General features: G+C 56.2%; 7 non-coding genes and 6 pseudogenes across 7 annotated transcripts; all 13 read right to left on the reverse strand.

The window, feature by feature from the left end:
- Positions 1-274: 274 nt before the first annotated feature.
- On the reverse strand, positions 275-392 carry LOC136964705 (U5 spliceosomal RNA). Its single transcript, XR_010879159.1, has one exon. It is a non-coding gene; the product is annotated as a U5 spliceosomal RNA (small nuclear RNA).
- Positions 393-1,862: 1,470 nt separating this feature from the next.
- On the reverse strand, positions 1,863-1,980 carry LOC136964707 (U5 spliceosomal RNA). The gene has a single exon (XR_010879161.1). It is a non-coding gene; the product is annotated as a U5 spliceosomal RNA (small nuclear RNA).
- A 738-nt stretch (positions 1,981-2,718) lies between these two features.
- Positions 2,719-2,896, reverse strand: LOC136964618 (U2 spliceosomal RNA; annotated as a pseudogene).
- Positions 2,897-5,185: 2,289 nt separating this feature from the next.
- LOC136964646 (U2 spliceosomal RNA) lies at positions 5,186-5,298 on the reverse strand (annotated as a pseudogene).
- Positions 5,299-6,100: 802 nt separating this feature from the next.
- Positions 6,101-6,218, reverse strand: LOC136964708 (U5 spliceosomal RNA). The gene has a single exon (XR_010879162.1). It is a non-coding gene; the product is annotated as a U5 spliceosomal RNA (small nuclear RNA).
- Positions 6,219-6,955: 737 nt separating this feature from the next.
- On the reverse strand, positions 6,956-7,159 carry LOC136964624 (U2 spliceosomal RNA; annotated as a pseudogene).
- A 474-nt stretch (positions 7,160-7,633) lies between these two features.
- Positions 7,634-7,788, reverse strand: LOC136964656 (U2 spliceosomal RNA; annotated as a pseudogene).
- A 714-nt stretch (positions 7,789-8,502) lies between these two features.
- LOC136964709 (U5 spliceosomal RNA) lies at positions 8,503-8,620 on the reverse strand. The gene has a single exon (XR_010879163.1). It is a non-coding gene; the product is annotated as a U5 spliceosomal RNA (small nuclear RNA).
- A 739-nt stretch (positions 8,621-9,359) lies between these two features.
- LOC136964620 (U2 spliceosomal RNA) lies at positions 9,360-9,537 on the reverse strand (annotated as a pseudogene).
- Positions 9,538-11,826: 2,289 nt separating this feature from the next.
- LOC136964647 (U2 spliceosomal RNA) lies at positions 11,827-11,939 on the reverse strand (annotated as a pseudogene).
- A 1,066-nt stretch (positions 11,940-13,005) lies between these two features.
- Positions 13,006-13,123, reverse strand: LOC136964710 (U5 spliceosomal RNA). Its single transcript, XR_010879164.1, has one exon. It is a non-coding gene; the product is annotated as a U5 spliceosomal RNA (small nuclear RNA).
- A 737-nt stretch (positions 13,124-13,860) lies between these two features.
- Positions 13,861-14,051, reverse strand: LOC136964787 (U2 spliceosomal RNA). Its single transcript, XR_010879236.1, has one exon. It is a non-coding gene; the product is annotated as a U2 spliceosomal RNA (small nuclear RNA).
- Positions 14,052-14,809: 758 nt separating this feature from the next.
- Positions 14,810-14,927, reverse strand: LOC136964711 (U5 spliceosomal RNA). The gene has a single exon (XR_010879165.1). It is a non-coding gene; the product is annotated as a U5 spliceosomal RNA (small nuclear RNA).
- Between the last annotated feature and the right edge of the window lie 322 nt (positions 14,928-15,249).

The following is a 15,249-nucleotide window of genomic DNA, read 5'->3' on the forward strand; positions in this document are numbered from 1 at the left end:
GGAAGCGGAAAGCCCAGGCCAAAAGCCGCAGGACAAGCAGGGACGGAAGCGGAAAGCCCAGGCCAAAAGCCGCAGGACAAGCAGGGACGGAAGCGGAAAGCCCAGGCCAAAAGCCGCAGGACAAGCAGGGACGGAAGCGGAAAGCCCAGGCCAAAAGGCAACAGAATTGAAACAGCTACAGAAGAAGCAAAGACAAAACCTGCCTTACCCGCAGGCACGCACCTAACCCCAAAGCCAACCTCACCCTGCTTTTGTCACACGTCCATCAGGCTCTGCCCTCCCTCGGGCAAAGCCTCCCAAAAATACCACGTTCCACTCGTCGGCGCTCCCCTCCACGGAAGTCTTTAGTAAAAGGCGAAAGGCTTGTGCGTGCTGAAGGGGAACCAGAGCGTCGATTTGAAACGACCCAAACGGCCTACCCCCAACCCCTCCGTTGGCCCTGACTCACCCGTCCGCGGGGGCGAACCGGGGAGAACCGGGGCGAACCGCATCCTTCTCGGGAAAAAAAAGGCGCGGAAACGCCACGGGCCGCAGAGGGGCTCGGCCCGCCCGCTTGGCTTTTCCTTACCGCACTTTCTCCATTTCATTGATGGCTTTTTCTCCATTAAGATCCGTACGCGTTTATCGTATGCGCCTTCCAGCCAGTCCACTCCGTGTTGGTGTCGACTGACACGGCGATAAAAAACTCATTCCGATTGCCTTCCAGTTTTTCACCTCGGCCCCGCTGAATGTCAGCCAGCTCTCTCTCTCTCTCTCTCTCTCTCTCTCTCTCTCTCTGTCACTCACTCACTCACTCAGTCACTCACTCACTCAGTCACTCACTCACTCAGTCACTCCCTTTTTTTTTTTTTTTTTTTTTTTTTTTTATATCTAAAAGGGCGGGAAAACGCCACCGGCCGACAGGGCTCCGCCCACACCCCCTTTTCACCCCGTTTTTTTGGTAGGGATCGCTTGTTTCGCTTTGTTGGCCCCCCCCCCCCTTTTGAGGGTTTTTTGACCCTCACCCCAAAAACCCTAGCCCTAACCTAAACCCCTCTCCCCCAAACCTCAATCATTCAGACGTTCCCCTCCCTCCCTCCCTCCCTCCCTCCCTCCCTAGCTTTTCTCTTTGACTACACTTGATCTTAGCCAAAAGGCCGAGAAGCGATGACCGCATTATCGGACGCCCCCGGCGCGCGGACCCTCCGTGCACCACCTGGGCCGCTCGGTCACCACACCGAGAACGGCCGAAACCACGGAAGCGGAAAGCCCAGGCCAAAAGCCGCAGGACAAGCAGGGACGGAAGCGGAAAGCCCAGGCCAAAAGCCGCAGGACAAGCAGGGACGGAAGCGGAAAGCCCAGGCCAAAAGCCGCAGGACAAGCAGGGACGGAAGCGGAAAGCCCAGGCCAAAAGCCGCAGGACAAGCAGGGACGGAAGCGGAAAGCCCAGGCCAAAAGCCGCAGGACAAGCAGGGACGGAAGCGGAAAGCCCAGGCCAAAAGCCGCAGGACAAGCAGGGACGGAAGCGGAAAGCCCAGGCCAAAAGCCGCAGGACAAGCAGGGACGGAAGCGGAAAGCCCAGGCCAAAAGCCGCAGGACAAGCAGGGACGGAAGCGGAAAGCCCAGGCCAAAAGCCGCAGGACAAGCAGGGACGGAAGCGGAAAGCCCAGGCCAAAAGCCGCAGGACAAGCAGGGACGGAAGCGGAAAGCCCAGGCCAAAAGCCGCAGGACAAGCAGGGACGGAAGCGGAAAGCCCAGGCCAAAAGGCAACAGAATTGAAACAGCTACAGAAGAAGCAAAGACAAAACCTGCCTTACCCGCAGGCACGCACCTAACCCCAAAGCCAACCTCACCCTGCTTTTGTCACACGTCCATCAGGCTCTGCCCTCCCTCGGGCAAAGCCTCCCAAAAATACCACGTTCCACTCGTCGGCGCTCCCCTCCACGGAAGTCTTTAGTAAAAGGCGAAAGGCTTGTGCGTGCTGAAGGGGAACCAGAGCGTCGATTTGAAACGACCCAAACGGCCTACCCCCAACCCCTCCGTTGGCCCTGACTCACCCGTCCGCGGGGGCGAACCGGGGAGAACCGGGGCGAACCGCATCCTTCTCGGGAAAAAAAAGGCGCGGAAACGCCACGGGCCGCAGAGGGGCTCGGCCCGCCCGCTTGGCTTTTCCTTACCGCACTTTCTCCATTTCATTGATGGCTTTTTCTCCATTAAGATCCGTACGCGTTTATCGTATGCGCCTTCCAGCCAGTCCACTCCGTGTTGGTGTCGACTGACACGGCGATAAAAAACTCATTCCGATTGCCTTCCAGTTTTTCACCTCGGCCCCGCTGAATGTCAGCCAGCTCTCTCTCTCTCTCTCTCTCTCTCTCTCTCTCTCTCTCTCTCTCTGTCACTCACTCACTCACTCAGTCACTCACTCACTCAGTCACTCACTCACTCAGTCACTCCCTTTTTTTTTTTTTTTTTTTTTTTTTTTTTATATCTAAAAGGGCGGGAAAACGCCACCGGCCGACAGGGCTCCGCCCACACCCCCTTTTCACCCCGTTTTTTTGGTAGGGATCGCTTGTTTCGCTTTGTTGGCCCCCCCCCCCCTTTTGAGGGTTTTTTGACCCTCACCCCAAAAACCCTAGCCCTAACCTAAACCCCTCTCCCCCAAACCTCAATCATTCAGACGTTCCCCTCCCTCCCTCCCTCCCTCCCTCCCTCCCTAGCTTTTCTCTTTGACACGCTTAGAAAGATTGCACCCTTCCCGGAGACGCTGCAATACCGGGGCGATGCGCGGAGCGGACGGAGCGAGCCCCTGTTCCGACTCCCTGTTGCAAAAATCCGTTTAATATGTTGTCCTCGCATGGAGGACATATCAGATATTAAACTGATAAGAACAGATTTTTTTCTTTTGAGAAAAATTTATTGGTTCTCACCGTTGACAGTTCATAAAAACAATTCGTTTTACATGTCTTTTCTTTTCTTAAAAGGTACATTAATTACAGGGCATAGGGGGCGCTAAAACACTGGTGTAATTACTTTAAAAGCACTGAATCGAAATCGTAGTTAAAAAGTGCCCGCTAAAACAACAAGGTGATCATGAATAAATACAGCAGTGTTAAAAAGCCATAAAAGAATGTACACTTGGTTAAGACATCTTTAAAGGAATGTTTTACAATGTGTCTTTAAAAATGTGACGTGTGTGTGTGACTATGTGTGTGTGTGTGCGTATGTGGCTATGTGTCTTGTGTGGCTATGTGAGTGTGTGTGTGTGAGTGCATTTAAAGGTTCTGTTCCTCAATTGTGCAGGACCGGGATGAGCTTGTCTGGCTTGCCTCTACCTGCCCCGCTGAACAAGCCACCGAGTCCTCCCCCTCCGGGGCCCAGCGGAGATCCTCGACCTGGGCAGCCATTCCGGCGCAGCCAGGCCGCTGCCGCCCGGACCACTTCACGTGGAGGGGGGCCCCTTCCGTATGGCGCGTGGGATGTACCACCCGAGGGTCTCTGCAGCCAGTTCCGCCGCTGCCTGGGTGGACATCTCCACGCGCTTCCCCGCCAGCAGGTTCCTGGAGGTCCAGAGGGCTTCTTTGAAGCATGTCAGGGTGAGCCAGAGTTGGCGGAATTGTCCAGATGTCATGGTCCTCTGGCTCACCCCGTAGAGCACCAGCTGTGCGTTTAGGACCTCCCCTGCCGGCAGGCACGGGGTTATCAGGGGCCCCGCCAGGATCCACAGGTCCCGGGCGGCACTGCACTCCCAGAGCAGGTGCCTCACGGTCTCCTCTCCGCCACAAGTCGGCCGCGGGCACCTGGATGTCGTCGCCAGCCTCCGGGAGTGCATGACGGCTCTGACCGGGAGGATCTCATGGGCCACCATCCAGGAGAGGTCTCGGTGCTTGTTCAGCAGGGCAGGGTGGCTCACGTTCCGCCAGACCGTGGCCGACTCACCCAGGGCGAGTCGGCGCACTCGGGTCACTTCCTCCCGTTCCTGCACAAGAGAGAGAACAGAGCGGTGTTTGGTTAAAACGGTGAGTGGTTCTTTCTCTAAAATGTGTGTCTTTAAAAACGTCTTAATAAAAAGGTAGGCCGGGGGGAGGTTAAAAGACACTGGCGTCCTCAGGTCTTTCGGGATCCACTGCAGGTGCCTGAGGTAGGACCCCATCCAGAATCTGGTCAGGGCCGCGGTCTTGTGGTTTCCGGATGGGGTCGTCGCCAGTGCCAGGTGGAGTGCGGTGTACCGGCTACCAAAGAACACTTTAAAATCCGGGAGTCCCTTCCCTCCGTTTCGTGGGGCTCTCTTCACTACATCTCTTTTCAGGCGCTCCCACTTGGACCCCCAGATGAAATAAAACACCATCCTGTCGAGGACTAAAAGAATGGGTTTGGGGGGGATAAAAACAGAACCGATCAATAAGAACAAGGGTAAAATCACTGCTTTGATGATTAAAACCTTGCCTTCAAATGTCAGTCGTCTGAGTCCCCAGAACGTCAGTCTCTGTCGGGTTTTTGTCAGTAAGCCCTCCCAGTTTCCGCTCCCTCCCCCCTCCCGGTCGAACTGTACCCCGAGGATGCGGAGGTCGGTCTGGGTCGTCGTCATGGGAAGCCTAGTCATGTCTGTCCCACCCCACGGTCCGAAAAGTCTCCCCTCTGTCTTGTCCCTGTTAAGCTTGGCACCCGAAGCGAGGCCAAACCAGTCAGTCCGGTCCAGGGTCCTGTCTACGGATAAAAGGTCAGTGCATAAAATGTTGATGTCGTCCATGTATAAAATGCACTTGGCAGTCAGTCCCCCAGTCCCCGGGATCCCCAACCCACAAATGAGTTGGTCCCTTCTCAAGATCTGCGCCAGCGGCTCTATACAGCAGACATAGAGTAAGGGGGATAAGGGACACCCCTGACGGACGCCGCAGTTAACTTCCACTGCTTTGGATAAGAACCCGTTAACAAGGATTTTGCTGGTAATGTCCCCATACAGCAGTCCCACCCAAGCTAGGAATCTCCCCGGAAAACCCGCTTTTTGCAGTACCTTGAAAAGGTACTGGTGCGAGACCCGATCAAAGGCTTTCTCAAAATCTAAATTTAGGACTACTAGCCGAATGTTTCTGTCTCTCGCAAAACAGATGGCGTCTCTGATCAGTACCAGGCTGTCCGTGATCCTCCTTCCCGGGATGGCGCAGGCTTGATCCGGGTGGATCAAGTCCCCTAAAACACAAGACATACGAGAGGTTAAAATCTTGCTAAAAAGTTTACAGTCAACGTTTAAAAGAGTGATAGGTCTTGATAAGATAAGAACAGATACTACACTTGATCTTAGCCAAAAGGCCGAGAAGCGATGACCGCATTATCGGACGCCCCCGGCGCGCGGACCCTCCGTGCACCACCTGGGCCGCTCGGTCACCACACCGAGAACGGCCGAAACCACGGAAGCGGAAAGCCCAGGCCAAAAGCCGCAGGACAAGCAGGGACGGAAGCGGAAAGCCCAGGCCAAAAGCCGCAGGACAAGCAGGGACGGAAGCGGAAAGCCCAGGCCAAAAGCCGCAGGACAAGCAGGGACGGAAGCGGAAAGCCCAGGCCAAAAGCCGCAGGACAAGCAGGGACGGAAGCGGAAAGCCCAGGCCAAAAGCCGCAGGACAAGCAGGGACGGAAGCGGAAAGCCCAGGCCAAAAGCCGCAGGACAAGCAGGGACGGAAGCGGAAAGCCCAGGCCAAAAGCCGCAGGACAAGCAGGGACGGAAGCGGAAAGCCCAGGCCAAAAGCCGCAGGACAAGCAGGGACGGAAGCGGAAAGCCCAGGCCAAAAGCCGCAGGACAAGCAGGGACGGAAGCGGAAAGCCCAGGCCAAAAGCCGCAGGACAAGCAGGGACGGAAGCGGAAAGCCCAGGCCAAAAGCCGCAGGACAAGCAGGGACGGAAGCGGAAAGCCCAGGCCAAAAGCCGCAGGACAAGCAGGGACGGAAGCGGAAAGCCCAGGCCAAAAGCCGCAGGACAAGCAGGGACGGAAGCGGAAAGCCCAGGCCAAAAGGCAACAGAATTGAAACAGCTACAGAAGAAGCAAAGACAAAACCTGCCTTACCCGCAGGCACGCACCTAACCCCAAAGCCAACCTCACCCTGCTTTTGTCACACGTCCATCAGGCTCTGCCCTCCCTCGGGCAAAGCCTCCCAAAAATACCACGTTCCACTCGTCGGCGCTCCCCTCCACGGAAGTCTTTAGTAAAAGGCGAAAGGCTTGTGCGTGCTGAAGGGGAACCAGAGCGTCGATTTGAAACGACCCAAACGGCCTACCCCCAACCCCTCCGTTGGCCCTGACTCACCCGTCCGCGGGGGCGAACCGGGGAGAACCGGGGCGAACCGCATCCTTCTCGGGAAAAAAAAGGCGCGGAAACGCCACGGGCCGCAGAGGGGCTCGGCCCGCCCGCTTGGCTTTTCTTTCCTTACCGCACTTTCTCCATTTCATTGATGGCTTTTTCTCCATTAAGATCCGTACGTGTTTATCGTATGCGCCTTCCAGCCAGTCCACTCCGTGTTGGTGTCGACTGACACGGCGATAAAAAACTCATTCCGATTGCCTTCCAGTTTTTCACCTCGGCCCCGCTGAATGTCAGCCAGCTCTCTCTCTCTCTCTCTCTCTCTCTCTCTCTCTCTCTCTCTGTCACTCACTCACTCACTCAGTCACTCACTCACTCAGTCACTCACTCACTCAGTCACTCCCTTTTTTTTTTTTTTTTTTTTTTTTTTTTTATATCTAAAAGGGCGGGAAAACGCCACCGGCCGACAGGGCTCCGCCCACACCCCCTTTTCACCCCGTTTTTTTGGTAGGGATCGCTTGTTCCGCTTTGTTGGGGGGCCCCCCCCTTTTGAGAGTTTTTTGACCCTCACCCCAAAAACCCTAGCCCTAACCTAAACCCCTCTCCCCCAAACCTCACTCATTCAGACATTCCCTCCTTCCCTCCCTCCCTCCCTCCCTCACTAGCTTTTCTCTTTGACACGCTTAGAAAGATTGCACCCTTCCCGGAGACGCTGCAATACCGGGGCGATGCGCGGAGCGGACGGAGCGAGCCCCTGTTCCGACTCCCTGTTGCAAAAATCCGTTTAATATGTTGTCCTCGCATGGAGGACATATCAGATATTAAACTGATAAGAACAGATTTTTTTTTTTTTTTTTTTTTTTTTTCTTCTAAAAAAAAAGAAAAAGAAGTATTTATCAACTCTTAAAACCATTTCAGAATAAAAGACAATCAACAAAGACAGTCAAAACATACAGGATCCCCACAAGGGGGTACAGGACAAAAGCCCCACAAGGGGGCGCACATTTCAATTACCCCCTAGGGGGTTTACAAGCGGGAGTCCAAGTTTGGCGGGGGTTGAGGCTTTCGCCCCAAAGTCCCCGTCGCGCTCTCCTCCCAGTCGTCCTCGCCAGTGGAGTCGAGCGACTGGCCCTCTGCCCTCTATCGCGACGGCCCCTGGGAAGGCACCATCCCTTCGCCACTTCTCCCAGGCTGCCCTTCGGCGAGGATTTTCCTATCCTCTTGCGAGGATTCCAAATCCTGGTAGTCCGGCCCTCCGTCCGTCCAACCGTTGGTTCCCTCCGGCGGCCTGGCCCGCCTCTGGGTTACCAGCAACGTTGGGAGCCGAAGCACCCAACGCTCTGAAAAGGGGACAAGTCCCCGTCTGGCGTCGGGGCCGAAACCCCCAGGCAGACGACCGCTCCGACCCACCCCCGTCACCGGATCCCTATCAGGCGATCCGGTATCGACGGGGGCGGGTCAATATCTGCTTGATGTGAACAGATACTCACTTGATCTTAGCCAAAAGGCCGAGAAGCGATGACCGCATTATCGGACGCCCCCGGCGCGCGGACCCTCCGTGCACCACCTGGGCCGCTCGGTCACCACACCGAGAACGGCCGAAACCACGGAAGCGGAAAGCCCAGGCCAAAAGCCGCAGGACAAGCAGGGACGGAAGCGGAAAGCCCAGGCCAAAAGCCGCAGGACAAGCAGGGACGGAAGCGGAAAGCCCAGGCCAAAAGCCGCAGGACAAGCAGGGACGGAAGCGGAAAGCCCAGGCCAAAAGCCGCAGGACAAGCAGGGACGGAAGCGGAAAGCCCAGGCCAAAAGCCGCAGGACAAGCAGGGACGGAAGCGGAAAGCCCAGGCCAAAAGCCGCAGGACAAGCAGGGACGGAAGCGGAAAGCCCAGGCCAAAAGCCGCAGGACAAGCAGGGACGGAAGCGGAAAGCCCAGGCCAAAAGCCGCAGGACAAGCAGGGACGGAAGCGGAAAGCCCAGGCCAAAAGCCGCAGGACAAGCAGGGACGGAAGCGGAAAGCCCAGGCCAAAAGCCGCAGGACAAGCAGGGACGGAAGCGGAAAGCCCAGGCCAAAAGCCGCAGGACAAGCAGGGACGGAAGCGGAAAGCCCAGGCCAAAAGGCAACAGAATTGAAACAGCTACAGAAGAAGCAAAGACAAAACCTGCCTTACCCGCAGGCACGCACCTAACCCCAAAGCCAACCTCACCCTGCTTTTGTCACACGTCCATCAGGCTCTGCCCTCCCTCGGGCAAAGCCTCCCAAAAATACCACGTTCCACTCGTCGGCGCTCCCCTCCACGGAAGTCTTTAGTAAAAGGCGAAAGGCTTGTGCGTGCTGAAGGGGAACCAGAGCGTCGATTTGAAACGACCCAAACGGCCTACCCCCAACCCCTCCGTTGGCCCTGACTCACCCGTCCGCGGGGGCGAACCGGGGAGAACCGGGGCGAACCGCATCCTTCTCGGGAAAAAAAAGGCGCGGAAACGCCACGGGCCGCAGAGGGGCTCGGCCCGCCCGCTTGGCTTTTCCTTACCGCACTTTCTCCATTTCATTGATGGCTTTTTCTCCATTAAGATCCGTACGCGTTTATCGTATGCGCCTTCCAGCCAGTCCACTCCGTGTTGGTGTCGACTGACACGGCGATAAAAAACTCATTCCGATTGCCTTCCAGTTTTTCACCTCGGCCCCGCTGAATGTCAGCCAGCTCTCTCTCTCTCTCTCTCTCTCTCTCTCTCTCTCTCTCTCTCTCTGTCACTCACTCACTCACTCAGTCACTCACTCACTCAGTCACTCACTCACTCAGTCACTCCCTTTTTTTTTTTTTTTTTTTTTTTTTTTTTATATCTAAAAGGGCGGGAAAACGCCACCGGCCGACAGGGCTCCGCCCACACCCCCTTTTCACCCCGTTTTTTTGGTAGGGATCGCTTGTTTCGCTTTGTTGGCCCCCCCCCCCCCTTTTGAGGGTTTTTTGACCCTCACCCCAAAAACCCTAGCCCTAACCTAAACCCCTCTCCCCCAAACCTCAATCATTCAGACGTTCCCCTCCCTCCCTCCCTCCCTCCCTCCCTCCCTAGCTTTTCTCTTTGACACGCTTAGAAAGATTGCACCCTTCCCGGAGACGCTGCAATACCGGGGCGATGCGCGGAGCGGACGGAGCGAGCCCCTGTTCCGACTCCCTGTTGCAAAAATCCGTTTAATATGTTGTCCTCGCATGGAGGACATATCAGATATTAAACTGATAAGAACAGATTTTTTTCTTTTGAGAAAAATTTATTGGTTCTCACCGTTGACAGTTCATAAAAACAATTCGTTTTACATGTCTTTTCTTTTCTTAAAAGGTACATTAATTACAGGGCATAGGGGGCGCTAAAACACTGGTGTAATTACTTTAAAAGCACTGAATCGAAATCGTAGTTAAAAAGTGCCCGCTAAAACAACAAGGTGATCATGAATAAATACAGCAGTGTTAAAAAGCCATAAAAGAATGTACACTTGGTTAAGACATCTTTAAAGGAATGTTTTACAATGTGTCTTTAAAAATGTGACGTGTGTGTGTGACTATGTGTGTGTGTGTGCGTATGTGGCTATGTGTCTTGTGTGGCTATGTGAGTGTGTGTGTGTGAGTGCATTTAAAGGTTCTGTTCCTCAATTGTGCAGGACCGGGATGAGCTTGTCTGGCTTGCCTCTACCTGCCCCGCTGAACAAGCCACCGAGTCCTCCCCCTCCGGGGCCCAGCGGAGATCCTCGACCTGGGCAGCCATTCCGGCGCAGCCAGGCCGCTGCCGCCCGGACCACTTCACGTGGAGGGGGGCCCCTTCCGTATGGCGCGTGGGATGTACCACCCGAGGGTCTCTGCAGCCAGTTCCGCCGCTGCCTGGGTGGACATCTCCACGCGCTTCCCCGCCAGCAGGTTCCTGGAGGTCCAGAGGGCTTCTTTGAAGCATGTCAGGGTGAGCCAGAGTTGGCGGAATTGTCCAGATGTCATGGTCCTCTGGCTCACCCCGTAGAGCACCAGCTGTGCGTTTAGGACCTCCCCTGCCGGCAGGCACGGGGTTATCAGGGGCCCCGCCAGGATCCACAGGTCCCGGGCGGCACTGCACTCCCAGAGCAGGTGCCTCACGGTCTCCTCTCCGCCACAAGTCGGCCGCGGGCACCTGGATGTCGTCGCCAGCCTCCGGGAGTGCATGACGGCTCTGACCGGGAGGATCTCATGGGCCACCATCCAGGAGAGGTCTCGGTGCTTGTTCAGCAGGGCAGGGTGGCTCACGTTCCGCCAGACCGTGGCCGACTCACCCAGGGCGAGTCGGCGCACTCGGGTCACTTCCTCCCGTTCCTGCACAAGAGAGAGAACAGAGCGGTGTTTGGTTAAAACGGTGAGTGGTTCTTTCTCTAAAATGTGTGTCTTTAAAAACGTCTTAATAAAAAGGTAGGCCGGGGGGAGGTTAAAAGACACTGGCGTCCTCAGGTCTTTCGGGATCCACTGCAGGTGCCTGAGGTAGGACCCCATCCAGAATCTGGTCAGGGCCGCGGTCTTGTGGTTTCCGGATGGGGTCGTCGCCAGTGCCAGGTGGAGTGCGGTGTACCGGCTACCAAAGAACACTTTAAAATCCGGGAGTCCCTTCCCTCCGTTTCGTGGGGCTCTCTTCACTACATCTCTTTTCAGGCGCTCCCACTTGGACCCCCAGATGAAATAAAACACCATCCTGTCGAGGACTAAAAGAATGGGTTTGGGGGGGATAAAAACAGAACCGATCAATAAGAACAAGGGTAAAATCACTGCTTTGATGATTAAAACCTTGCCTTCAAATGTCAGTCGTCTGAGTCCCCAGAACGTCAGTCTCTGTCGGGTTTTTGTCAGTAAGCCCTCCCAGTTTCCGCTCCCTCCCCCCTCCCGGTCGAACTGTACCCCGAGGATGCGGAGGTCGGTCTGGGTCGTCGTCATGGGAAGCCTAGTCATGTCTGTCCCACCCCACGGTCCGAAAAGTCTCCCCTCTGTCTTGTCCCTGTTAAGCTTGGCACCCGAAGCGAGGCCAAACCAGTCAGTCCGGTCCAGGGTCCTGTCTACGGATAAAAGGTCAGTGCATAAAATGTTGATGTCGTCCATGTATAAAATGCACTTGGCAGTCAGTCCCCCAGTCCCCGGGATCCCCAACCCACAAATGAGTTGGTCCCTTCTCAAGATCTGCGCCAGCGGCTCTATACAGCAGACATAGAGTAAGGGGGATAAGGGACACCCCTGACGGACGCCGCAGTTAACTTCCACTGCTTTGGATAAGAACCCGTTAACAAGGATTTTGCTGGTAATGTCCCCATACAGCAGTCCCACCCAAGCTAGGAATCTCCCCGGAAAACCCGCTTTTTGCAGTACCTTGAAAAGGTACTGGTGCGAGACCCGATCAAAGGCTTTCTCAAAATCTAAATTTAGGACTACTAGCCGAATGTTTCTGTCTCTCGCAAAACAGATGGCGTCTCTGATCAGTACCAGGCTGTCCGTGATCCTCCTTCCCGGGATGGCGCAGGCTTGATCCGGGTGGATCAAGTCCCCTAAAACACAAGACATACGAGAGGTTAAAATCTTGCTAAAAAGTTTACAGTCAACGTTTAAAAGAGTGATAGGTCTTGATAAGATAAGAACAGATACTACACTTGATCTTAGCCAAAAGGCCGAGAAGCGATGACCGCATTATCGGACGCCCCCGGCGCGCGGACCCTCCGTGCACCACCTGGGCCGCTCGGTCACCACACCGAGAACGGCCGAAACCACGGAAGCGGAAAGCCCAGGCCAAAAGCCGCAGGACAAGCAGGGACGGAAGCGGAAAGCCCAGGCCAAAAGCCGCAGGACAAGCAGGGACGGAAGCGGAAAGCCCAGGCCAAAAGCCGCAGGACAAGCAGGGACGGAAGCGGAAAGCCCAGGCCAAAAGCCGCAGGACAAGCAGGGACGGAAGCGGAAAGCCCAGGCCAAAAGCCGCAGGACAAGCAGGGACGGAAGCGGAAAGCCCAGGCCAAAAGCCGCAGGACAAGCAGGGACGGAAGCGGAAAGCCCAGGCCAAAAGCCGCAGGACAAGCAGGGACGGAAGCGGAAAGCCCAGGCCAAAAGCCGCAGGACAAGCAGGGACGGAAGCGGAAAGCCCAGGCCAAAAGCCGCAGGACAAGCAGGGACGGAAGCGGAAAGCCCAGGCCAAAAGCCGCAGGACAAGCAGGGACGGAAGCGGAAAGCCCAGGCCAAAAGCCGCAGGACAAGCAGGGACGGAAGCGGAAAGCCCAGGCCAAAAGCCGCAGGACAAGCAGGGACGGAAGCGGAAAGCCCAGGCCAAAAGCCGCAGGACAAGCAGGGACGGAAGCGGAAAGCCCAGGCCAAAAGCCGCAGGACAAGCAGGGACGGAAGCGGAAAGCCCAGGCCAAAAGCCGCAGGACAAGCAGGGACGGAAGCGGAAAGCCCAGGCCAAAAGCCGCAGGACAAGCAGGGACGGAAGCGGAAAGCCCAGGCCAAAAGCCGCAGGACAAGCAGGGACGGAAGCGGAAAGCCCAGGCCAAAAGCCGCAGGACAAGCAGGGACGGAAGCGGAAAGCCCAGGCCAAAAGCCGCAGGACAAGCAGGGACGGAAGCGGAAAGCCCAGGCCAAAAGGCAACAGAATTGAAACAGCTACAGAAGAAGCAAAGACAAAACCTGCCTTACCCGCAGGCACGCACCTAACCCCAAAGCCAACCTCACCCTGCTTTTGTCACACGTCCATCAGGCTCTGCCCTCCCTCGGGCAAAGCCTCCCAAAAATACCACGTTCCACTCGTCGGCGCTCCCCTCCACGGAAGTCTTTAGTAAAAGGCGAAAGGCTTGTGCGTGCTGAAGGGGAACCAGAGCGTCGATTTGAAACGACCCAAACGGCCTACCCCCAACCCCTCCGTTGGCCCTGACTCACCCGTCCGCGGGGGCGAACCGGGGAGAACCGGGGCGAACCGCATCCTTCTCGGGAAAAAAAAGGCGCGGAAACGCCACGGGCCGCAGAGGGGCTCGGCCCGCCCGCTTGGCTTTTCCTTACCGCACTTTCTCCATTTCATTGATGGCTTTTTCTCCATTAAGATCCGTACGTGTTTATCGTATGCGCCTTCCAGCCAGTCCACTCCGTGTTGGTGTCGACTGACACGGCGATAAAAAACTCATTCCGATTGCCTTCCAGTTTTTCACCTCGGCCCCGCTGAATGTCAGCCAGCTCTCTCTCTCTCTCTCTCTCTCTCTCTCTCTCTCTCTCTCTCTCTGTCACTCACTCACTCACTCAGTCACTCACTCACTCAGTCACTCACTCACTCAGTCACTCCCTTTTTTTTTTTTTTTTTTTTTTTTTTTTTATATCTAAAAGGGCGGGAAAACGCCACCGGCCGACAGGGCTCCGCCCACACCCCCTTTTCACCCCGTTTTTTTGGTAGGGATCGCTTGTTCCGCTTTGTTGGGGGGCCCCCCCCTTTTGAGAGTTTTTTGACCCTCACCCCAAAAACCCTAGCCCTAACCTAAACCCCTCTCCCCCAAACCTCACTCATTCAGACATTCCCTCCTTCCCTCCCTCCCTCCCTCCCTCACTAGCTTTTCTCTTTGACACGCTTAGAAAGATTGCACCCTTCCCGGAGACGCTGCAATACCGGGGCGATGCGCGGAGCGGACGGAGCGAGCCCCTGTTCCGACTCCCTGTTGCAAAAATCCGTTTAATATGTTGTCCTCGCATGGAGGACATATCAGATATTAAACTGATAAGAACAGATACTACACTTGATCTTAGCCAAAAGGCCGAGAAGCGATGACCGCATTATCGGACGCCCCCGGCGCGCGGACCCTCCGTGCACCACCTGGGCCGCTCGGTCACCACACCGAGAACGGCCGAAACCACGGAAGCGGAAAGCCCAGGCCAAAAGCCGCAGGACAAGCAGGGACGGAAGCGGAAAGCCCAGGCCAAAAGCCGCAGGACAAGCAGGGACGGAAGCGGAAAGCCCAGGCCAAAAGCCGCAGGACAAGCAGGGACGGAAGCGGAAAGCCCAGGCCAAAAGCCGCAGGACAAGCAGGGACGGAAGCGGAAAGCCCAGGCCAAAAGCCGCAGGACAAGCAGGGACGGAAGCGGAAAGCCCAGGCCAAAAGCCGCAGGACAAGCAGGGACGGAAGCGGAAAGCCCAGGCCAAAAGCCGCAGGACAAGCAGGGACGGAAGCGGAAAGCCCAGGCCAAAAGCCGCAGGACAAGCAGGGACGGAAGCGGAAAGCCCAGGCCAAAAGCCGCAGGACAAGCAGGGACGGAAGCGGAAAGCCCAGGCCAAAAGCCGCAGGACAAGCAGGGACGGAAGCGGAAAGCCCAGGCCAAAAGCCGCAGGACAAGCAGGGACGGAAGCGGAAAGCCCAGGCCAAAAGCCGCAGGACAAGCAGGGACGGAAGCGGAAAGCCCAGGCCAAAAGGCAACAGAATTGAAACAGCTACAGAAGAAGCAAAGACAAAACCTGCCTTACCCGCAGGCACGCACCTAACCCCAAAGCCAACCTCACCCTGCTTTTGTCACACGTCCATCAGGCTCTGCCCTCCCTCGGGCAAAGCCTCCCAAAAATACCACGTTCCACTCGTCGGCGCTCCCCTCCACGGAAGTCTTTAGTAAAAGGCGAAAGGCTTGTGCGTGCTGAAGGGGAACCAGAGCGTCGATTTGAAACGACCCAAACGGCCTACCCCCAACCCCTCCGTTGGCCCTGACTCACCCGTCCGCGGGGGCGAACCGGGGAGAACCGGGGCGAACCGCATCCTTCTCGGGAAAAAAAAGGCGCGGAAACGCCACGGGCCGCAGAGGGGCTCGGCCCGCCCGCTTGGCTTTTCCTTACCGCACTTTCTCCATTTCATTGATGGCTTTTTCTCCATTAAGATCCGTACGCGTTTATCGTATGCGCCTTCCAGCCAGTCCACTCCGTGTTGGTGTCGACTGACACGGCGATAAAAAACTCATTCCGATTGCCTTCCAGTTTTTCAC

This window comes from Osmerus mordax, chromosome 20, assembly GCF_038355195.1.
Source record: "Osmerus mordax isolate fOsmMor3 chromosome 20, fOsmMor3.pri, whole genome shotgun sequence".
Taxonomy (NCBI): Eukaryota; Metazoa; Chordata; class Actinopteri; order Osmeriformes; family Osmeridae; genus Osmerus; species Osmerus mordax.